The sequence below is a fragment of the Mustelus asterias genome, unplaced genomic scaffold (assembly GCF_964213995.1).
Source record: "Mustelus asterias unplaced genomic scaffold, sMusAst1.hap1.1 HAP1_SCAFFOLD_1276, whole genome shotgun sequence".
Lineage (NCBI taxonomy): Eukaryota > Metazoa > Chordata > Chondrichthyes > Carcharhiniformes > Triakidae > Mustelus > Mustelus asterias.
Window position 1 is genome coordinate 1 of NW_027591221.1, and position 21,529 is coordinate 21,529.

Sequence of the window (21,529 nt, forward strand, 5' to 3'; positions counted from 1 at the left end):
CCATACCCCCCTCAATAGCATCTCCCCTGAATTCCCCCTCGCTCCTCCCCCCAATTCCTCCCTCAATTCCCCCAATACCCTCCTCCCCACTCAATTACCCCCTCCCCCCTCTAATTCCCCCTCCCCCAATTCCTCCCTCAATTCCCCCAATACCCTCCTCCCCACTCAATTACCCCCTCCCCCCTCTAATTCCCCCCTCCCCCAATTCCCTCCCTCAATTCCCCCAAAACCCTCCTCGCCCTCAATTCCCTCCTCCCCCCTCAATGCCCCCAATAACCCCCTCCCCTGAATTCCCCCGCCCCCTGAATTCCCCCATCCCCTCAATTCCCCCCTAAACCACCAATTCCCCCTACCCCCCCCTCAATACCCACTCCCTCTGAATTCCCCCTCAATTCCCCCTCCCCCAATTCCCCACTCAATCCCCCTCCCCCTATTCCCCCAATTCCCCACTCAATCCCCCCTCCCCCTATTCCCCTCTCAATTCCCCCAATCCCACCTCCCCCCAATTCCCCCCTCCCCCTCAATTCCCCCAATACCCTCCTCCCCTCAATTCCCTCCTCCTCCCTCAAATCCCCCCAATACTCCCCTCAATTCCCCAACCCCCTCAATTCCCACCTGCCCCCTTCAATTCCCCTACCCCCCCTCAATACCCTCTCCCCCTGAACTCACCCCTCAACTCCCCCTCCCCCAATTCCCCCTTCAATTCCCCCAATCCCACCTCCTCCCTCCCCCCTCAATTCCCCCTCCCCCTCAATTCCACCAATACCCATCCCCCCCTCAATTCCCTCCTCCTCCCTCAAATCTCCCCAATACCCCCCTCCCCCCTCAATTCCCCAACACCCCTCAATTCCCCCTACCCCCCTCAATACCCTCTCCCCTTGAATTCCCCCTCAATTCCCCCTCCCCCAATTCCCCCCTCAATCACTCTCCTCCAATTCCCCCAATACCCTCCTCCTCCCTCAATTCCCCCCTCCTCCCTCAATTCCCCCCTCCTCCTCAATTCCCCCATCCTCCCTCAATTCCCCAATACCCTACTCCCCCCTCAATTCCCCCCTCCTCCTCAATTCCCTCCAATACCCTCCTCCCCCTCAATTCCCCCCTCCTCCCTCAATTCCCCCCAATTCCCTCCCCAGTTCCCCCTACCCCCTCAATACCCTCTCCCCTGAATTCCCCCTCTCAATTCCCCCTCCCCCAATACCCTCCTCCCCCCAATACCCTCCTCCCCTCAATACCCACTCCCCCTCAATTCCCCCAATACCCTCCTCCCTCCTCAATTCCCCAACCCCCTTCAATTCCTCCCTGCCCCACTCAATTCCCCCCTACAACCCTCAATACCCTCTCCCCCTGAATTCCCCCTCCCCCAATTCCCCCCTCAATCACTCCTACCCCAATTCTTCCCTCAATTCCCTCCTCCCCCTCAATTCCCCCCATTACCCTCCTCCCCCTCAATTCCCCCTCCTCCCTCAATTCCCCCCAATACCCTCCTCCCCCTCAATTCCCCCTCCTCCCTCAATTCCCACCAATTCCCCCCTCAGTTCCCCCTACTCCCCTCAATTCTCCCCTACCCCCTCAATACCCTCCCCCCCTGAATTGTCCCTTGAATTCCCACTCTCAATTCCCCCTCCCCCAATTCCTCCCTCAATTCCCCCCAATACCCTCCTCCCCCTCAATTCCCCCAATACCCTCCTCCCTCCTCAATTCCCCCAATACCCTCCTCCCTCCTCAATTCCCCCCTCCTCCCTCAAGTCCAATACCCTGCTCCCCCCTCAATTCCCCCTCTTCCCTCAATTCCCCCAAATACCCTCCTCCCCACTCAATTCCCCCTCCCCCTCAATTCTCCCAATACCCCCCTCCCCCTATACCCCCCCTCAATTCCCCCAATCCCACCTCCCCCTCAATTCCCCCCCTCAATTCACCCTCCCCCTCAATTCCCCCAATACCCTCCTCCCCCTCAATTCCCCCTACCCTCTCAATTCCGCCTGACCCCCCTCAATTCCCCCTGCCCCCTCAATTCCCCCCTACCCCCTCAATTCCCCCTGACCCCCCTCAATTCCCCCCTGCCCCCCTCAATTCCCCCCTCAATACCCTCTCCCCCTGAATTCCCCCTCCCCCAATTCCTCCCTCAATACCCTCCTCCCCCTCAATTACCCCCTCACCCCTCAATTGCCCCTTCCCGCTCAATTCCCCCAATACCCTCCACCCTCTCGAATCCCCCCTCCTCCCTCAATTCCCCCCAATACCCTCCTCCCCTCACTTCCCCCTCAATTCCCCCACTATCCTCCTCCCCCTCAATTCCCCCCTCCTCCCTCAATTCCCCCCTCCCCCCTCAATTCAATTCCCCCCTCCTCCCTCAATTCCCCCCTCCTCCCTCCCCCCTCAATTCCCCCCTCCCCCCTCAATTCCCCCCTCCCCCCTCAATTCAATTCCCCCCTCCTCCCTCAATTCCCCCCTCCTCCCTCAATTCCCCCCTCCTCCCTCAATTCCCCCCTCCTCCCTCAATTCCCCCCTCCTCCCTCAATTCCCCCCTCCTCCCTCAATTCCCCCAATACCGTCCTCCCCCTCAATACCCTCTCCTCTGAATTCCTCCCCCTATTCCCCCCTCAATTCCCCCAATCCCACCTCCCCCCTCAATTCCCCCCTCAATTCACTCTCCCACTCAACTCCCCCCACCTCCCTCAACGAGACCCAGTCCTGGGAATCCTGAGCGCGCCTCGGGACCGCGCACGGCGCCTCTCCATTGTGTGTGGCGGGAGCGCGCGGCGGGGCGGCTGAGGCGGGCGGTGGATACAGAGTGAGTGTGAGGGAGGGGTGGATACAGAGTGAGTGTGAGGGAGGGGTGGATACAGAGTGAGTGTGAGGGAGGGGTGGATACACAGTCAGTGTGTGCGGATACACTGTAACTCTCTCAGCGCCGCGGATACACTGTAACGCAGCCAGGGGAACATTGTCTCTCACTCTCTGCAACATCGTGTGTCCCGCTGCTGGCGATCCTCAACATCCTCCAGCAACAAACTCCCGGAAAATGGCACCGCGAATCCAGGTAGAGTCTCAGCTTTCACCCCTTCACCCTGTGTGAGTGAGAGACACAGAAAGACAGAGAGAGACAGTGAGATAGAGAGAGAAACGGAGAATGTGTAGAGAGAGAATGGAGGGAGGGGGGAGTAAGAGGGTGGAAGGAGGTGGGAGTGAGTGAGTGAGTGGATTAGGGGAGAGGCAGTTGGGCAGAGTGAGTGGGCCAGAGAAGGGAGAGGAGTGAGGGTGCAAAGAAGGGGGAAAAGGGCAGAGTGAGTGTAAAGAAAGGGTGGGAATGAGGGGAGAGGGGTCAGGTGAGGGTGGGGGTTAAAAGAGCGAAGAGGATGAGGGAGAGAAGGTGAGGGTTGGAATGAGGAGAGGGGTGGGCAGAGAGGGTTGAAGTGAGGGAGGGGAGAATGAGGGACTCATTCAAGGAGGAATTGGCCATTGCTTGTATTGGTCTCAGATGGTGAGTGTGTACTGAAGTCTGCTCCTACTTTCCTGAGGCTGCTACTGTCTTTGTGCACTGAGTGTGGCTCAAAGAGCCAGCAACAAACTGTGGCTCACTCTCTCTGGACCTGATTTTAACTTTGTGCGAGTGAGTGGGTTTTGAGTGAGTTAAAATTCCCCTGTCTCCCATCCTGTGTTAATTCGACGCGAAACATGGTGCTGTGTGTTTGTTTTCCTGCGATTATAGATTGTTAATATGTTCCTAAACCGCCCCCCCCCCCCCCCCCAATGCCTACACCATCCCCTCTCCCAGTAATTAATATTTGTCTTTCTGTTTCATATTCGGTAAAGCTAATAATTTATTAAATGTGGCAAAATTCTAACCAATGTTAGTTTGTGTTCTGAATGTAGAGTGTGTTACCAAGGCTGCATTGGGTATCAAATTCGGCGTTGTTCCAATTGTGCTAAATTGTACAGAGTTACAATTTTGGTGACTCATGGCTAAAAAGCAATGTTTAAAGGGGTTTACAATTTATTTTACAGTCCTGGAATTGAGTATAAATATGTTTCTGAGTTTGTTGCATTAAATCCTCTCTCCTGGTTAACAGATGCAGTTGGAATGTGCTGGCCATCCATACGGAAATGCGTTTATGTATGGTGCTGTCTCACTGTTGCTTCATGGCAGTTAGCAGATAGTCCCAGAGATTGACGGCAGCATAGACTGTGTTTAAAAGAGAGATCTTACCTGGTGTCGTATTTTAATGACTGAACTTAATTTAACCCAGCTGTTTCTAGATTTATAGGCATGCATTGCGCTGTCTGTGTTACCAATGCACTTTCCCTCAGTTCTGATTGTCTGAGGTAATACCTACTCCTGTCTCTCTTGTGTACGTTTCGTTAACCCTTTGTGATCGCAACCTGCAAGTAGGTTAGTGTGTGTGGGAGTGAGGGGGGTGGGGAGGAAGAGTTTATTAAGTTTGAGTTTGTTTATTAGTGTCACAAGTCGGCTTACATCAACACTGCAATGAAGTTACTGTAAAAATCCCCCCAGTCGCCACACTCCGGCGCCTGTTCGGATACACTGAGGGAGAATTTAACCTGGCCAATGCACCTAATCACGTCTTTCCGACTGTGGGAGGAAACCGGAGCATCCGGAGGAAACCCATGCAGACATGGGAGAGTGCAGACTCCGCACAGACAGTGACCCAAGCCGGGAATCAAACCCAAGTCCCTGGCACCGTGCCACCCCTAAAAAGTGTTAGGTGCTGTGAGCAGTGCCGTGCCACCATGTTGCCCTATTGGAAAAACACCCAACCAGGCAGTGTCACTACATTTGATCTGATTTATTATTGTCACCTGTATTAACATAGTGAAAAGTATTGTTTCTTGCGCACTATACAGACAAAGCATACGGTTCATAGAGAAGGAAAGGAGAGAGTCCAGAATGTAGTGTTACAGTCATAGCTAGTGAATAGAGAAAGATCAACTTAATGCGAGGTAGGTCCATTCAAAAGTCTTGACAGCAGCAGGGAAGAAGCTGTTTTTGAGTCGGTTGGTACGTGACCTCAGACTTTTTCCCGAAGGAAGAAGGTGGAAGAGAGAATGTCTGGGATGCGTGGGGTCCTTAATTATGCTGGCTGCTTTGTCTGCACTTCCCGATGCCCCGGCAGAGTCAATTATTTGTCATTTATGTTAATGATTTGGATGAGAATATAGGAGGCATGGTTAGTAAGTTTGCAGATGACACCAAGCTTGGTGACATAGTGGACAGTGAAGAAAGTTATCTCCAATTGCAGCAGGATCTTGATCAATTGGGCCAGTGGGCTGACGAATGGCAGATGGAGTTTAATTTAGACAAATGCGAGGTGATGCATTTTGGTAGATTGAACCAGGGCAGGACTTACTCAGTTAATGGTAGGGCATTGGGGTGAGTTACAGAACAAAGAGACCTCAGGGTACATGTTCATAGCTCCTTGAAAGTGGAGTCACAGGTGGACAGAGTGGTGAAGAAGGCATTCGGCATGCTTGGTTTCATCGGTCAGAACATTGAATACAGGAGTTGGAACGTCTTGTTGAAATTGTACAAGACATTGGTAAGGCCACACTTGGAATACTGTGTGCAATTCTGGTCACCCTATTATAGAAAGGATATTATTAAACGAGAAAGAGTGCAGAAATAAATTACTAGGATGATCCTGGGACTTGATGGATTGAGTTATAAGGAGAGGCTGGATAGACTGGGACGTTTTTCTCTGGAGCATAGGAAGCTGAGGGGTGATCTTATAGAGGTCTATAAAATAATGAGGGGCACAGATCAGCTAGGTAGTCAATATCCTTTCCCAAAGGTAGGGGAGTCTAAAACTAGAGGGCATAGGTTTAAGGTGAGAGGGGAGAGATACAAAAGTGTCCAGAGGGGCAATTTTTTCATACACAGGGTGGTGAGTGTCTGGAACAAGCTGCCAGAGGTAGTAGTAGAGGCGGGTACAATTTTGTCTTTTAAAAAGCATTTGGATAGTTATATGGGTAAGATGGGTATAGAGGGATATGGGCCAAATGCGGGCATTTGGGATTACCTTAGGGGTTTTAAAAAAGAAAGAGCGGCATGGACAAGTTGGGCCGAAAGGCCTGTTTCCATGCTGTAAACCTCTATGACTCAATAGATGGGAGGCTGGTTTGCGTGATGGATTGGGCTACATTCACGACCTTTTGTAGTTCCTTGCAGTCTTGGGCAGAGCAGGAGCCATACCAAGCTGTGATACAACCAGAAAGAATGCTTTCTACGGTGCATCTGTGAAAGTTGGTGAGAGCCGTAGCTGACATGTCAAATTTCCTTTGTCTTCTGAGAAAGTAGAGGTGTTGGTGGGGCTTTCTTAACTATAGTATTGGCATGGGGTGACCAGGACAGGTTGTTGGTGATCTGGACACCTAAAAACTTGAAGCTCTCGACCCTTTCTACTTCATTCCCATTGATGTAGACAGGGGTATGTTCTCCTTTACGCTTCCTGAAGTCGATGACCATCTCCTTTGTTTTGTTGACATTGAGGGAGAGATTATTGTTGCCGCACCAGTTCACCAGATTCTCTATCTCATTCCTGTACATGCTACATTATAGGTGAGGCTGGATTAGACTTGTCCAAGCGGTCCCTTTGCTTCTACCCTGCCCCGTTTTGCCAATGGCTGGAATTTCTCATGAACTGCACGGTCTGATTTTCCGAAATCCGTATCCTGCAGTGTAGCTGGGAGCAGAACCCTGGGATCTACCCCAAATGGTACTGGGTTCAAGCTGTGGCCCAGAATGAGTATTTTCCATTGCATACACTGAGGGTCTTCGTGATATGAAATCAAAATACAGCAGATGCCGGAAGTCTGAAATAAAAAGAGAGAATGCTGGAAATACTCAGCAGGTGAAGTGACATCAGCAGAGAGAATTAATGTTTCAGGTCGATAATGGCACTTAATTCATCTTCGTGATCGAAACAAGGTGTTAGTTTTCAATAGGTCGATAATGGCACTTAATTCATCTTCGTGATCGAAACAAGGTGTTAGTTTTCAATATTATGACATTGGAAGTGTGAGTGTGTGTGTCCCAGTGTATGTGTGTGTCCCAGTGTATGTGTGTGTCCCAGTGTATGTGTGTGTCCCAGTGTATGTGTGTGTCCCAGTGTATATGTGTGTCCCAGTGTATGTGTGTGTGTGTGTGTCCCAGTGTGTGTGTGTGTCCCAGTGTGTGTGTGTGTGTCCCAGTGTGTGTGTGTGTGTGTGTGTGTCCCAGTGTGTGTGTGTGTGTCCCAGTGTGTGTGTGTGTGTCCCAGTGTGTGTGTGTGTGTGTCCCAGTGTGTGTGTGTGTGTGTGTCCCAGTGTGTGTGTGTGTGTGTGTCCCAGTGTGTGTGTGTCCCAGTGTGTGTGTGTGTGTGTGTCCCAGTGTGTGTGTGTGTGTGTGTCCCAGTGTGTGTGTGTGTGTCCCTGTGTGTGTGTCCCTGTGTGTGTGTCCGTGTGTGTGTCCCTGTGTGTGTGTCCCTGTGTGTGTGTCCCTGTGTGTGTGTCCCTGTGTGTGTGTCCCTGTGTGTGTGTCCCTGTGTGTGTGTCCCTGTGTGTGTGTCCCTGTGTGTGTGTCCCTGTGTGTGTGTCCCTGTGTGTGTGTCCCTGTGTGTGTGTCCCTGTGTGTGTGTCCCTGTGTGTGTGTCCCTGTGTGTGTGTCCCTGTGTGTGTCCCTGTGTGTGTCCCTGTGTGTGTGTCCCTGTGTGTGTGTCCGTGTGTGTGTGTGTCCCCGTGTGTGTGTGTGTCCCCGTGTGTGTGTGTGTGTGTCCCAGTGTGTGTGTGTGTGTGTCCCAGTGTGTGTGTGTGTGTGTCCCAGTGTGTGTGTGTGTGTGTGTCCCAGTGTGTGTGTGTGTGTGTGTCCCAGTGTGTGTGTGTGTCCCAGTGTGTGTGTGTGTGTCCCAGTGTGTGTGTGTGTGTGTGTGTGTCCCAGTGTGTGTGTGTGTGTCCCAGTGTGTGTGTGTGTGTCCCAGTGTGTGTGTGTGTGTCCCAGTGTGTGTGTGTGTGTCCCAGTGTTGTGTGTGTGTCCCAGTGTGTGTTGTGTGTGTCCCAGTGTGTGTGTGTGTGTCCAGTTTGTGTGTGTGTCCCAGTGGTGTGTGTGTGTGTCCCAGTGTGTGTGTGTGTGTGTGTGCCAGTGTGTGTGTGTGTGTGTGTCCCAGTGTGTGTGTGTGCAGTGTGTGTGTGTCCCAGTGGGTGTGTGTGTGTGTCCAGTGTGTGTGTGTCCCAGTGTGTGTGTGTGTGTGTGTCCCAGTGTGTGTGTGTGTGTGTGTGTCCCAGTGTGTGTGTGTGTGTGTGTGTGTCCCAGTGTGTGTGTGTGTGTGTGTCTCCCAGTGTGTGTGTGTGTGTGTGTGTGTGTGTCCCAGTGTGTGTGTGTGTGTGTCCCAGTGTGTGTGTGTGTGTGTCCCAGTGTGTGTGTGTGTGTGTCCCAGTGTGTGTGTGTGTGTGTCCCAGTGTGTGTGTGTGTCCCAGTGTGTGTGTGTGTGTGTGTGTCCCAGTGTGTGTGTGTGTGTGTGTGTGTCCCAGTGTGTGTGTGTGTGTGTGTGTGTCCCAGTGTGTGTGTGTGTGTGTGTCCCAGTGTGTGTGTGTGTGTCCCAGTGTGTGTGTGTGTGTCCCAGTGTGTGTGTGTGTGTCCCAGTGTGTGTGTGTGTGTCCCAGTGTGTGTGTGTGTCCCAGTGTGTGTGTGTGTGTGTCCCAGTGTGTGTGTGTGTGTGTGTGTCCCAGTGTGTGTCCCAGTGTGTGTGTCCCAGTGTGTGTGTGTGTGTCCCAGTGTGTGTGTGTGTGTGTGTCCCAGTGTGTGTGTGTGTGTCCCAGTGTGTGTGTGTGTGTCCCAGTGTGTGTGTGTGTGTCCCAGTGTGTGTCCCAGTGTGTGTGTGTGTGTCCCAGTGTGTGTGTGTGTGTCCCAGTGTGTGTGTGTGTGTGTCCCAGTGTGTGTGTGTGTGTGTGTCCCAGTGTGTGTGTGTGTGTGTGTCCCAGTGTGTGTGTGTCCCAGTGTGTGTGTGTGTGTGTTGTCCCTGTGTGTGTGTCCCTGTGTGTGTGTCCCTGTGTGTGTGTCCCTGTGTGTGTGTCCCTGTGTGTGTGTGTCCCTGTGTGTGTGTCCCTGTGGGTCCTGTGTGTGTGTCCCTGTGTGTGTGTCCCTGTGTGTGTGTCGGGTCGTGTGTTCCCTGTGTGTGTGTCCCTGTGTGTGTGTCCTGTGTGTGTCCCGTGTGTGTGTGTCCCGTTGTGTGTGTGTGGTCCCCCGTGTGTGTGTGTGTCCCGTGTGTGTGTGTGGTCCCCAGTGTGGTGTGTGTGTGTGTGCCAGTGTGTGTGTGTGTGTGTGTCCCAGTGTGTGTGTGTGTGTCCCAGTGTGTGTGTTGTGTGTGTGTCCCAGTGTGTGTGTGTGTGTCCCAGTGTGTGTGTGGTCCCAGTGTGTGTGTGTGTCCGTGTGTGTGTGTGTCCAGTGTGTGTGTGTGTGTGTGTCCCAGTGTGTGTGTGTGTGTGTGTCCCAGTGTGTGTGTGTGTGTCCAGTGTGTGTGTGTGTCCCAGTGTGGTGTGTGTCCCAGTGTGTGTGTGTGTGTGTCCCAGTGTGTGTGTGTGTGTGTGTCCAAGTGTGTGTGTGTGTGTGTGTCCCAGTGTGTGTGTGTGTGTGTGTCCAAGTGTGTGTGTGTCCCAGTGTGTGTGTGTCCCAGTGTGTGTGTGTGTGTGTGTGTGTGTGTGTGTCCCAGTGTGTGTGTGTGTCCCAGTGTGTGTGTGTCCCAGTGTGTGTGTGTGTGTGTGTCCCAGTGTGTGTGTGTGTGTGTGTGTCCCAGTGTGTGTGTGTGTGTGTGTGTGTCCCAGTGTGTGTGTGTGTGTGTGTGTCCCAGTGTGTGTGTGTGTGTGTGTGTCCCAGTGTGTGTGTGTGTGTCCCAGTGTGTGTGTGTGTGTGTCCCAGTGTGTGTGTGTGTGTGTCCCAGTGTGTGTGTGTGTGTGTCCCAGTGTGTGTGTGTGTGTGTCCCAGTGTGTGTGTGTGTGTGTCCCAGTGTGTGTGTGTGTCCCAGTGTGTGTGTGTGTGTGTGTGTCCCAGTGTGTGTGTGTGTGTGTGTGTCCCAGTGTGTGTGTGTGTGTGTGTGTGTGTCCCAGTGTGTGTGTGTGTGTCCCAGTGTGTGTGTGTGTGTCCCAGTGTGTGTGTGTGTGTCCCAGTGTGTGTGTGTGTGTCCCAGTGTGTGTGTGTGTGTCCCAGTGTGTGTGTGTGTCCCAGTGTGTGTGTGTGTGTGTCCCAGTGTGTGTGTGTGTGTGTGTGTGTCCCAGTGTGTGTCCCAGTGTGTGTGTCCCAGTGTGTGTGTGTGTGTCCCAGTGTGTGTGTGTGTGTGTGTGTGTCCCAGTGTGTGTGTGTGTGTGTGTGTGTCCCAGTGTGTGTGTGTATGTGTGTGTGTGTCCCAGTGTGTGTGTGTATGTGTGTGTGTGTCCCAGTGTGTGTGTGTGTGTGTGTCCCAGTGTGTGTGTGTGTGTGTGTGTCCCAGTGTGTGTGTGTCCCAGTGTGTGTGTGTCCCAGTGTGTGTGTGTCCCAGTGTGTGTGTGTCCCAGTGTGTGTGTGTCCCAGTGTGTGTGTGTCCCAGTGTGTGTGTGTCCCAGTGTGTGTGTGTCCCAGTGTGTGTGTGTCCCAGTGTGTGTGTGTCCCAGTGTGTGTGTGTGTCCCAGTGTGTGTGTGTGTCCCAGTGTGTGTGTGTGTCCCAGTGTGTGTGTGTGTCCCAGTGTGTGTGTGTGTCCCAGTGTGTGTGTGTGTCCCAGTGTGTGTGTGTGTCCCAGTGTGTGTGTGTGTCCCAGTGTGTGTGTGTGTCCCAGTGTGTGTGTGTGTCCCAGTGTGTGTGTGTGTCCCAGTGTGTGTGTGTGTCCCAGTGTGTGTGTGTGTCCCAGTGTGTGTGTGTGTCCCAGTGTGTGTGTGTGTCCCAGTGTGTGTGTGTGTCCCAGTGTGTGTGTGTGTCCCAGTGTGTGTGTGTGTCCCAGTGTGTGTGTGTGTCCCAGTGTGTGTGTGTGTCCCAGTGTGTGTGTGTGTCCCAGTGTGTGTGTGTGTCCCAGTGTGTGTGTGTGTCCCAGTGTGTGTGTGTGTCCCAGTGTGTGTGTGTGTCCCAGTGTGTGTGTGTGTCCCAGTGTGTGTGTGTGTCCCAGTGTGTGTGTGTGTCCCAGTGTGTGTGTGTGTCCCAGTGTGTGTGTGTGTCCCAGTGTGTGTGTGTGTCCCAGTGTGTGTGTGTGTCCCAGTGTGTGTGTGTGTCCCAGTGTGTGTGTGTGTCCCAGTGTGTGTGTGTGTCCCAGTGTGTGTGTGTGTCCCAGTGTGTGTGTGTGTCCCAGTGTGTGTGTGTGTCCCAGTGTGTGTGTGTGTCCCAGTGTGTGTGTGTGTCCCAGTGTGTGTGTGTGTGTCCCAGTGTGTGTGTGTGTCCCAGTGTGTGTGTGTGTCCCAGTGTGTGTGTGTGTGTCCCAGTGTGTGTGTGTGTGTGTCCCAGTGTGTGTGTGTGTGTGTCCCAGTGTGTGTGTGTGTGTGTCCCAGTGTGTGTGTGTGTGTGTGTGTCCCAGTGTGTGTGTGTGTGTGTGTGTCCCAGTGTGTGTGTGTGTGTGTGTGTCCCAGTGTGTGTGTGTGTGTGTGTGTCCCAGTGTGTGTGTGTGTGTGTGTGTCCCAGTGTGTGTGTGTGTGTGTGTGTCCCAGTGTGTGTGTGTGTGTGTGTGTCCCAGTGTGTGTGTGTGTGTGTGTGTCCCAGTGTGTGTGTGTGTGTGTGTGTCCCAGTGTGTGTGTGTGTGTCCCAGTGTGTGTGTGTGTGTCCCAGTGTGTGTGTGTGTGTGTCCCAGTGTGTGTGTGTGTGTGTCCCAGTGTGTGTGTGTGTGTGTCCCAGTGTGTGTGTGTGTGTGTGTGTGTCCCAGTGTGTGTGTGTGTGTGTGTGTGTCCCAGTGTGTGTGTTTGTGTGTCCCAGTGTGTGTGTGTGTGTGTCCCAGTGTGTGTGTGTGTGTGTCCCAGTGTGTGTGTGTGTGTGTGTGTGTCCCAGTGTGTGTGTGTGTGTGTCCCAGTCTGACGAAGGAGCAGCGCTCCGAAAGCTTATGGTATTTGCTACCAAATAAGCCTGTTGGACTTTAACCTGGTGTTGTGAGACTTCTTACTGTGTTCACCCCAGTCCAACGCCGGCATCTCCACATCATGTGCATAAAACACAGTTCTGCTGCTGATGTTCTCAAGGTTTCTATCCATGTGGATCTGTTCCCAGGTACCTAGTTTAAATAAATGTACCCACATGATGTTTATGCAATCCCTTAGGAGTGATTGGTGCCTTTACATCACTATAAAGACACAACAGTATGGTGCCCAGAATTGCTGATGGTAACTCTAGGTGTGGTCTAACCAGGGCTTTGTGTAGCTGAAGCTTTGTTCCCTCGTCCTGTCGATATAAGCACCAGCATTCCATTAGTTTTTCTGATTATTTTCTGTTCCTGTCTGTGACATTTTAATATATTATCTGTATTCTTTCATGGGCAACTAGGGATGGGCAATAAATGCTGCCCAGCCCGTATCCCACAAATGAATAATAAAAATGTGGGCATCGCTGGCAAGGCCAGAATTTGTTGTCCATCCCTAATTGGCCTTGAACTGAGTGGCTCATTCGGCCATTACAGAGGGCAGTTAAGAATCAACCACATTGCTGTGGGTCTGGAGTCACGTGGGTTAGACCGGCTAAGGACGGCAGATTTCCTTCCCTAAAGGACATGAGTGAACCAGATGGGTTTTTCTGACAATCGACAATGGTTTCATGGTCACCATTCCAGAGACTAAAAGTAAAGTTAAAGTTTATTTATTAGTCACAAGTAGGCTTACATTAACACTGCAGTGAAGTTACTGTGAAATTCTCTAGTGGCCACACGCCGGCGCCTGTTCGGGTACATTGAGGGAGAATTTAGCGTGACCAATGCACCCTAACCTGCACATCCTTGGACTCGTTTTCAGTTCTAGATTTTTATTAATTGAATTTAAATTCTACCAGTTGCTGTTCTGGGATTTGAACCCATGTCTCCAGAACATTAACCTACCCCCAATTGTTCATAACTTTTCACTATTTCATATTTTGGTTCCGAATGGACGTTGAAATTTGTATCTTTGTGACATATTTAGAAGTATCACAGCAGATATGATGCTGAATGCAGAAATGTACATAAACCTGAGTTTATTAGGGATAGAAGCAGGAGTAATCCACCAGGCCCCTCAAGCCTGCCCCATCACTTGATACTATCATGGCTGATCTAAGCTAGTCTATTTCTTTGCCTCTTACTGAAATATACACTCAGGTGTTTTGCACTTATATAGGCAGCACCTCACGCCCTGTCGAGACACTTGTCTAGAAAAAGTCTGTGGGAATTGTGAAAGATCTGGTTCTGTGTAGAGCAGGTTGGAATTGACAGAGTCATAGAGCAATGTAGCCATTCGGCCCAACTGGTCCATGGTGCCCTCCCAGCTAGTCCCAATTGCCCGTGTTTGGCCCAATATCCCTCTAATCCTTTCCCATCCATGTCCTTATCCAAATGCTTTTTAAATGTTGCTATTGAACCCGCCTCAACCACTTTCTCTGGCAGCTCATTCCATATCTGCACCACCCTCTGCGTGAAGAAGTTGTCCCTCAGATCCCTTTTAAATTTTTCCCCCCTCACCTTAACCCTATGTCCTCTAGTTTTCAATTCCCCTTCCCTGGGAAAAGGACTGTGTGCGTTCATCCTATCGATGCCCCTCATGATTTTATACACCTCAATAAGGTCACCCCTCATTCCTCTATGTTCCAGGGAATAAAGTCCTAGCCTGGCCAACCGCTCCCTATAACTCAGGTCCACTAAAGTTTGTTTATTAGTCACAAGTAGGCTTACAATAACACTGCAATGAAGTTATTGTGAAAATCCCCTAGTCGCCACACTCCAGTGCCTGTTTGGGTACACTGAGCGAGAATTTAGCACAGCCAATGCACCTAACCAGCACATGTTTTGGACTGTGGGAGGAAACCGGAGCACCTGGAGGAAACCCATGCAGACATGGGGGGAATGTGCAGACTCCACACAGACAGTGACCCGGTGATCGAACCTGGGTTCCTGGCGCTGTGAGACAGCAGTGCTAACCGCTGTGCCGCCCCGCGTCCTGGCAGCATGCTTGTAAATCTTCTTTGCACTCTTTACAGTTTACCAATGTCTTTCCTATAACAGAATAATCAAAACTGTACCTCACACTTCAAGTGTGGCCTCACCAATGACTTCTACAACTGTAACATAATGTCCCAACTCCTCCACTCATGATGGTCCCATGTAACACAGGAATTTCTACACTACCCGGGCAGTACCAGGAACATAGCTTTTTATTAAGAGGAAATAAGCAACTTGAAATTTCCTCATAACTCCCTCCAATCTAACTGCCTTCTATCCTTATTCCCCAGTTTACTCTCCAGTTGGATTTTGTCAAGGAATTCATGTGAAATCTCTAAGTTTGTTCAGCGTGGAATTAGTTCTGGGCATGATTTTCAAGTTTTTCAAGTTTAATTCTAGGTCTGCAGAGAGCTACAAGTTGCTTCCTGGGATAGGGAAAGAAGTCACCAGTGCTTTTTCAGTCTAGATTATTCTGGATGTGAATATGATGGGCAGGGTGACGATGGAATCAGATTTTGCTATAATAGCTTTCGATTTGATTTATTATTGTCACATGTATTAGTATACGGTGAAAAGTATTGTTTCTTGCGCGCTATACAGGCAAATCATACTGTTCATAGAGAAGGAAATGAGAGTGTGCAGAATGTAGTGTTACAGTCATAGCTAGGGTGTGGAGAAAGATCAACTTAATGCGAGGTAGGTCCATTCAAAAGTCTGATGACAGCAGGGAAGAAGCTGTTCTTGAGTCGGTTGGCACGTGACCTCAGACTTTTGTATCTTTCCCAACGGAAGAAGGTGGAAGAGAGAATGACCGGGGTGCGTGGGGTCCTTAATTATGCTGGCTGCTTTGCCGAGACAGCGGGAAGTGTAGGTAGAGTCAATGGATGGGAGGCTGGTTTGCGTGATGGATTGGGCTACATCTATCTCTGACAGAGCATCCCACCCAGGCCCTATCCCCATAACCCCACATATTTACCCTGCTAATTCCCCTAACCTATACATCTTGGAACACTAAAGGCCAATTTAGCATGGCCAACCCATCTAACCTGCACATCTTTGGACTGTGGGAGGAAACTGGAGCACCCGGAGGAAACCCCAACAGACACGGGTAGAATGTGCTGACTCCACACAGACAGTGACCCGAGGCCGGAATTGAACCCAGGTCCCTGGTGCTGTGAGGCAGCAGTGCTAACCACTATGCCACCATGCCGCCCTCATGGGCACAGCCAACTCTTAGTGACAGGAAAGGGTCAGTGTGAAATTTCTTCTTTGTTTAGTCTCGCCCATCTAACATTCTTGTCTCGTTATTCTTTGCCAAATGCTTGGAGTGTTGGTTGGCTGGCTGCTTTTGGACCCTTCACCCCATTGGCCATGCCTCATGTGTGGGCCTAATCTGTGCCTCACTCAGCTGCTGAAGTGAGGAATAAGAACAGAAAGTGGGGAGTGGGTTGGGGGGAGCGGGAGAATTGCAGCCAAACCTCCTCGTGGAATCGTACAGGACAGAAGGAGGCCATTCGGCCCATTGTGCCTGTGCTGCCACTTGAAAGAGCTACCCAATCAGTCCCGCTGGCCTGCTCTTTATCCCTCTCGGCCTTGCAAATGTTTGCCCTCCTGACTTTTGTCAGCCTCTCCTTCGCTTGTCCCAGGGCGAGGGTGGGGAGAATCGCTGCTGTTGCCATGACACCAACAGAGGAATATGTGGATATCTGGTGAGGACTGGTTCTGTCTCAGCTGTGTATCCTCAATCGAATAGTGCTCCTGACACTCAGTGCAGTCAGCATGAGTCAGCAGTGTCACAGGAAATGGTGGCAGGGATGGAGATGGTTTGTTGCTGCGTTTTAATAATGTCCGCCCTGCACCGATATATCTCTGTTTCATCGAGTGTTGTTTCAGCTTGGCAGCAGTCATAGAGCCATAGAGGTTTACAGCATGGAAACGGGCCCTTCGGCCCAACTTGTCCATGCTACCCTTTTTTTTAAAAACCCCATAGCTAATCCCAATTGCTCGCATTTGGCCCATATCCCTCTATACCCATGTAAACTCTCTAAATGCTTTTTAAAAGACAAAATTGTACCCGCCTCGACTACTACCTCTGGCAGCTTGTTCCAGACACTCACCACCCTCTGTGAGAAAAAATTGCCCCTCTGGACACTTTTGTATCTCTCCCCTCTCACCTTAAACCTATGCCCTCTAGTTTTAGACTCCCCCACCTTTGGAAAAAGATATTGACTATCTAGCTTAGTCAGCACGGATTCGTGAAGGGCAAGTCGTGCCTCACAAATTTGATAGAATGTTTTGAGGAGGTAACAAGTGTGTTGATGAAGGTAGGGCAGTTGATGTCATATACATGGATTTTAGTAAGGTGTTTGATAAGGTCCCCCATGGTCGGCTTATGATGAAAGTAAGGAGGTGTGGGATAGAGGGAAAGTTGGCCGATTGGATAGGTAACTGGCTATCTGATCGAAGACAGAGGGTGGTGGTGGATGGAAAATTCTCGGACTGGAGGCAGGTTGCTAGCGGAGTGCCACAGGGATCAGTGCTTGGTCCTCTGCTATTTGTGATTTTTATTAATGACTTGGAGGAGGAGGCTGAAGGGTGGATCAGTAAATTTGCTGATGACACCAAGATTGGTGGAGTAGTGGATGAGATGGAGGGCTGTTGTAGACTGCAAAGAGACACAGATAGGATGCAAAGCTGGGCTGAAAAATGGCAGATGGAGTTTAACCCTGATAAATGTGAGGTGATTCATTTTGGTAGGACTAATTTAAATGTGGATTACAGGGTCAAAGGTAGGGTTCTGAAGACTGTGGAGGAACAGAGAGATCTTGGGGTCCATATCCACAGATGTCTGAAGGTTGCCACTCAAGTGGATAGAGCTGTGAAGAAGGCCTATAGTGTGTTAGCTTTTATTAACAGGGGGTTGGAGTTTAAGAGCCGTGGGGTTATGCTGCAACTGTACAGGACCTTGGTGAGACCACATTTGGAATATTGTGTGCAGTTCTGGTCACCTCACTATAAGAAGGATGTGGAAGCGCTGGAAAGAGTGCAAAGGAGATTTACCAGGATGCTGCCTGGTTTGGAGGGTAGGTCTTATGAGGAAAGGTTGAGGGAGCTAAGGCTGTTCTCTCTGGAGCGGAGGAGGCTGAGGGGAGACTTAATAGAGGTTTATAAAATGATGAAGGGGATAGATAGAGTGAACGTTCAAAGACTATTTCCTCGGGTGGATGGAGCTATTATAAGGGGGCATAACTATAGGGTTCGTGGTGGGAGATATAGGAAGGATATCAGAGGTAGGTTCTTTACGCAGAGAGTGGTTGGGGTGTGGAATGGACTGCCTGCAGTGATAGTGGAGTCAGACACTTTAGGAACATTTAAGCGGTTATTGGATAGGCACATGGAGCACACCAGGATGATAGGGAGTGGGATAGCTTGATCTTGGTTTCAGATAAAGCTCGGCACAACATCGTGGGCCGAAGGGCCTGTTCTGTGCTGTACTGTTCTAAGTCTAAGTCTAGCTCACTTGTGCCCCTCATTATTTTATAGACCTCTATAAGATCACTCCTCAGCCTGCTGCGCTCCAGAGAAAAAAGTCCCAGTCTATCCAGTCTCTCCTTATAACTCAATACATCAAGTCCCGGTAGCATCCTAGTAAATCTCTTCTGCACTCTTTCTAGTTTAATAATATCCTTTCTATAATAGGGTGACCAGAATTGCACACAGTATTCCAAGTGTGGCCTTACCAATGTCTTGTACAACTTCAACAAGACATTCCAACTTCTGTATTCAATGTTCTGACCGATGAAACCAAGCATGTCGAATGCCTTCTTCACCACTCTGTCCACCTGTGACTCCACTTTCAAGGAGCTATGAACATATATCCCGAGATCTCTTTGTTCTGTAACTCTCCCCAACGCCCTACCATTAACTGAGTAAGTCGTGCTCTGGTTCAGTCTACCAAAATGCATCACCTCACATTTGTCTAAATTAAACTCCATCTGCCACTCGTCAACTCACTGGCCCAATTGATCAAGATACTGTTGCAATCTGAGATAAATTTCTTCACTGTCCACTATGCCACCAATCTTAGTGTCATCTGAAAACTTACTAACCATGCCTCCGATATTCTCATCCAAATCATTAATATAAATGACAAATAACAGTGGACCCAGCACTGATTCCTGAGGCACACCACTGGTCACAGGCATCCAGTTTGAAAAACAATTCTCGACAACCACCCTCTGGCTTCTGTCAAGAAGCCAATTTTGTATCCATTTAGATACCTCACCCTGGAGCCCGTGAGATTTAACCTGATGCAATAACCTACTATGCGGTACCTTGTCAAAGGCCTTGTTAAAGTCCATGTAGACAACATCAACTGCACTGCCCTCATCTACCTTCTTGGTTTCCCCTTCAAAAAAAACTCAATCAAATTTGTGAGACATGATTTTCCACTCATAAAGCAGTCGTAACCAAAAACTTCCAATTGTGACACTGACCTTGTGTTTCTATTTTTTTAATATATATAACTCTTTAACTTCATCCTTAAAGTTACAAAGCCAATACTCAGAGTGGATCGGACAAACCCAAGCCCATTTCTTGCTTGCTCCAAAAACCAACTTCAAAATCCAATTGAATCCAAATCAAGCTGACAGGATGGGGCATTGCGCCCCATCGTGGATTCGATCTGTTGTTTGATCTTGGCCAAAAGGCTGGATAGCAAAAATGGACAGCACGGTGGCACAGTGGTTAGCACTGCTGCCTCACAGCGCCAGGGACCCAAGTTCGGTTCCCAGCTTGGGTCACCATCTGTGCAGAGTCTGCATGTTCCCTGCAGGTGCTCGGGTTTCCTCCCACAGTCCGAAAGATGTGCTGGTTAGGGTGCATTGGCCATGCTAAATTCTCCCTCAGTGTACCCGAACAGGCACCAGACTCTGGCGGCTAGGGGATTTTCACTAACTTCATTGCAGTCTTAACTTGTGATATTAATAATAATCTTTAAAAACTTAAATATAAACTGCAGTGGGGTAAATTCTGCTCTGTCACATTTGGAACTTTTCCAATTCAGCTGGAGATGCTGAGCTCAGACTGTGCTCCCTATTTGCTAAATCCCCGAGGATTCTGAAACCTCAGTTAAATTGGTGCCAGTTAATTGTCAGGGGGTTCGACCCAGAATGTTTAATTAGGGTTAGGGGACACACACAATCCTAGGTGTGGTACATTTGCTGATATTATCGTGGCACAGTGGGTTAGCACTCCTGCCTCACAGCTCCAGGGACCCGGGTTCGATTCCCGGGTTGGGTCACTGTGTGGAGTTTGCACATTCTCCCCGTGTCTGCGTGGGTTTCCTCCGGGTGCTCCGGTTTCCTCCCACACTCCAAAGATGTGCGGGTTACGTGCATTGGCCGTGCTAAATTGCCCCTTAGTGTCCCGGGATGCGTAAGTCAGTGGGATTAGCGGGGTCAATATGTGAGGTTACGGGGATAGGGCCTGGGTGGGATTGTTGTCGGTACAGACTCGATGGGCCGAATGGTTTCCTTCAGCACTGCAGGGATTCTATGGTTAGAATGTTTTAAAAAGCCCAGAGGAGAACCTGTGGGTGTTGAATTGAAGAGGCGACATTTTCTAGTTTGAAACATTGCTTCTGCAATGCTAGTGACATAATTGGTGAGGGTGAATCCAGGACAGTTTGATAGGCTGGGGTCGAGGACTGTTCATAAGATGTAGGAGCAGAATTAGGCCACTCGGCCCATCTAATCCGATCCGCCATTCGACCATGGCTGATATGCTCCTCATCCCCATTTTCCTGCCTTCTCCCCATAACCCTTCAACCCATTACCAATTAAAAATCTGTCTAACTCAAATTTACTCACTGTCCCAGCATCCGCTGTACTTTGGGGCAGCGAATTCCACAGATTCATGACCCTCTGGGAGTTGTTGTTTCTCTTCAACTCTGTTTTAAATTTGCTGCCCGTTATCCTAAGACTATGACCTCTCGTCCTAGAATGCCCCACAAGAGGAAGCATCCGCTCCTCGTCTACTTTATCCATACCTTTTATCATCTTGTATACCTCAATTTGATCTCCCCTCATTCTTCTAAATTCCAGAGAGTATCGGCCTAAACTGTCCAATCTCTCTTCATACGACAAACCCCTCATCTCTGGAATCAATCTAGTGAACCTCTGAACAGCCTGAGGTGGGGGGGCGGTGGGGAAGGCCGGGGGGGGTGGAGCAGTTGGTTCAGCGTGTTGTAAGTGTTTGACTTTAGGCTTTGGGCAAACCAAATACTATTGATTATTGTTGGAAAGCTGTAGGCTGCTCCTGGTTTATTTTACCCTTTGCTGAGTTAATTCGCTGAACAGCAAAACTATTTCTCAGCTGCAAAGGTCCGAGTAGTGTTACTTTGGGAGGATTGTGGGACTCCATCGTCGCCCCTGTTTGGCTGATTTCTGAAGCTTTGACCTTCCTGTGAAAATTGGAATTATAAATGCATGTGGGATGCTGTTGTGCTCGGAATAGTGAGAAGTCTCAACACCAGGTTAAAGTCCAACAGGTTTATTTGGTAGCACGAGCTTTCGGAGTGTCACTCCTTCTTCAGGTGTCGTCATCTAAGTCATCATCATCACATCATGTGCCCGGAATAGCCAGGATAGTTTATCAGTCAATGATTAATACTCCAAACTCCCTCCTGATCTAGTCAGCAAAGGGCTGCAGCATCAGGAAGTGGCTATGAGCTTAGTCAGACCACAGGGTTCGACTTGGCTAACCAGACACTAATTGGAAATGCCTCAATGGGCATGTCTCAATGAATGCCCCGGCGGTTGATTGGTGAAGAGGTGGTTTTTGGGGGTGAGCCAGGGGTTGGGCAGTTGGAGGGACAGTTGTGGTGGGCTTGGGGTAGAGTCAGCAAGGACCCAGCCACCAGTGTGTCCCATGCACAGGTGTGTGGGTATCTGGTGAGGACCAAGTTCCAGCTGGGCGGTGGGAGTCTCATAGAAACTCATAAAATTCTAACAGGATTAAAAAAAAGTTTATTTATTAATGTCGCAAATAGGCTTACATTAACACTGCAATGATGTTACTGTGAAAACCCCCTAGTCACCACACTCCAGTGCCTGTTCGGGTACACTGAGGGAGAATTTAGCACGGCCAATGCACCCTAACCAGCACGTCTTTGAACTGTGGGAGGAAACCAGAGGAAACCCACACAGACACGAGGCAGACAGTGACCCAAGCTGGGAATCGAAAACGGGTCCCTGGTGCTGTGAGGCGACAGTGCTAACCACTGTGTTAGACAGGGTGGATTCAGAAAGAACGTTCCCAGTGGTGGGGGGATCCAGAACTAGGGGTCATAGTTTGAGGATAAGGGGTAAACCTTTTAGAACTGAGGTGAGGAGAAATTTCTTCACCCAGAGGGTGGTGA

General features: G+C 50.1%; 1 protein-coding gene across 1 annotated transcript in view; it reads left to right on the forward strand.

Annotated features, from left to right (window-relative positions):
* Nucleotides 1–2,750: 2,750 nt before the first annotated feature.
* sh3bp4a (SH3-domain binding protein 4a) overlaps nucleotides 2,751–21,529 on the forward strand; it is a 79,789-nt gene continuing 61,010 nt past the window's right edge. The window contains exon 1 of the mRNA XM_078206103.1: nucleotides 2,751–3,040. The gene's annotated coding sequence lies outside the window, so the exon portion shown is untranslated. The remainder of the gene's footprint in view (nucleotides 3,041–21,529) is intronic.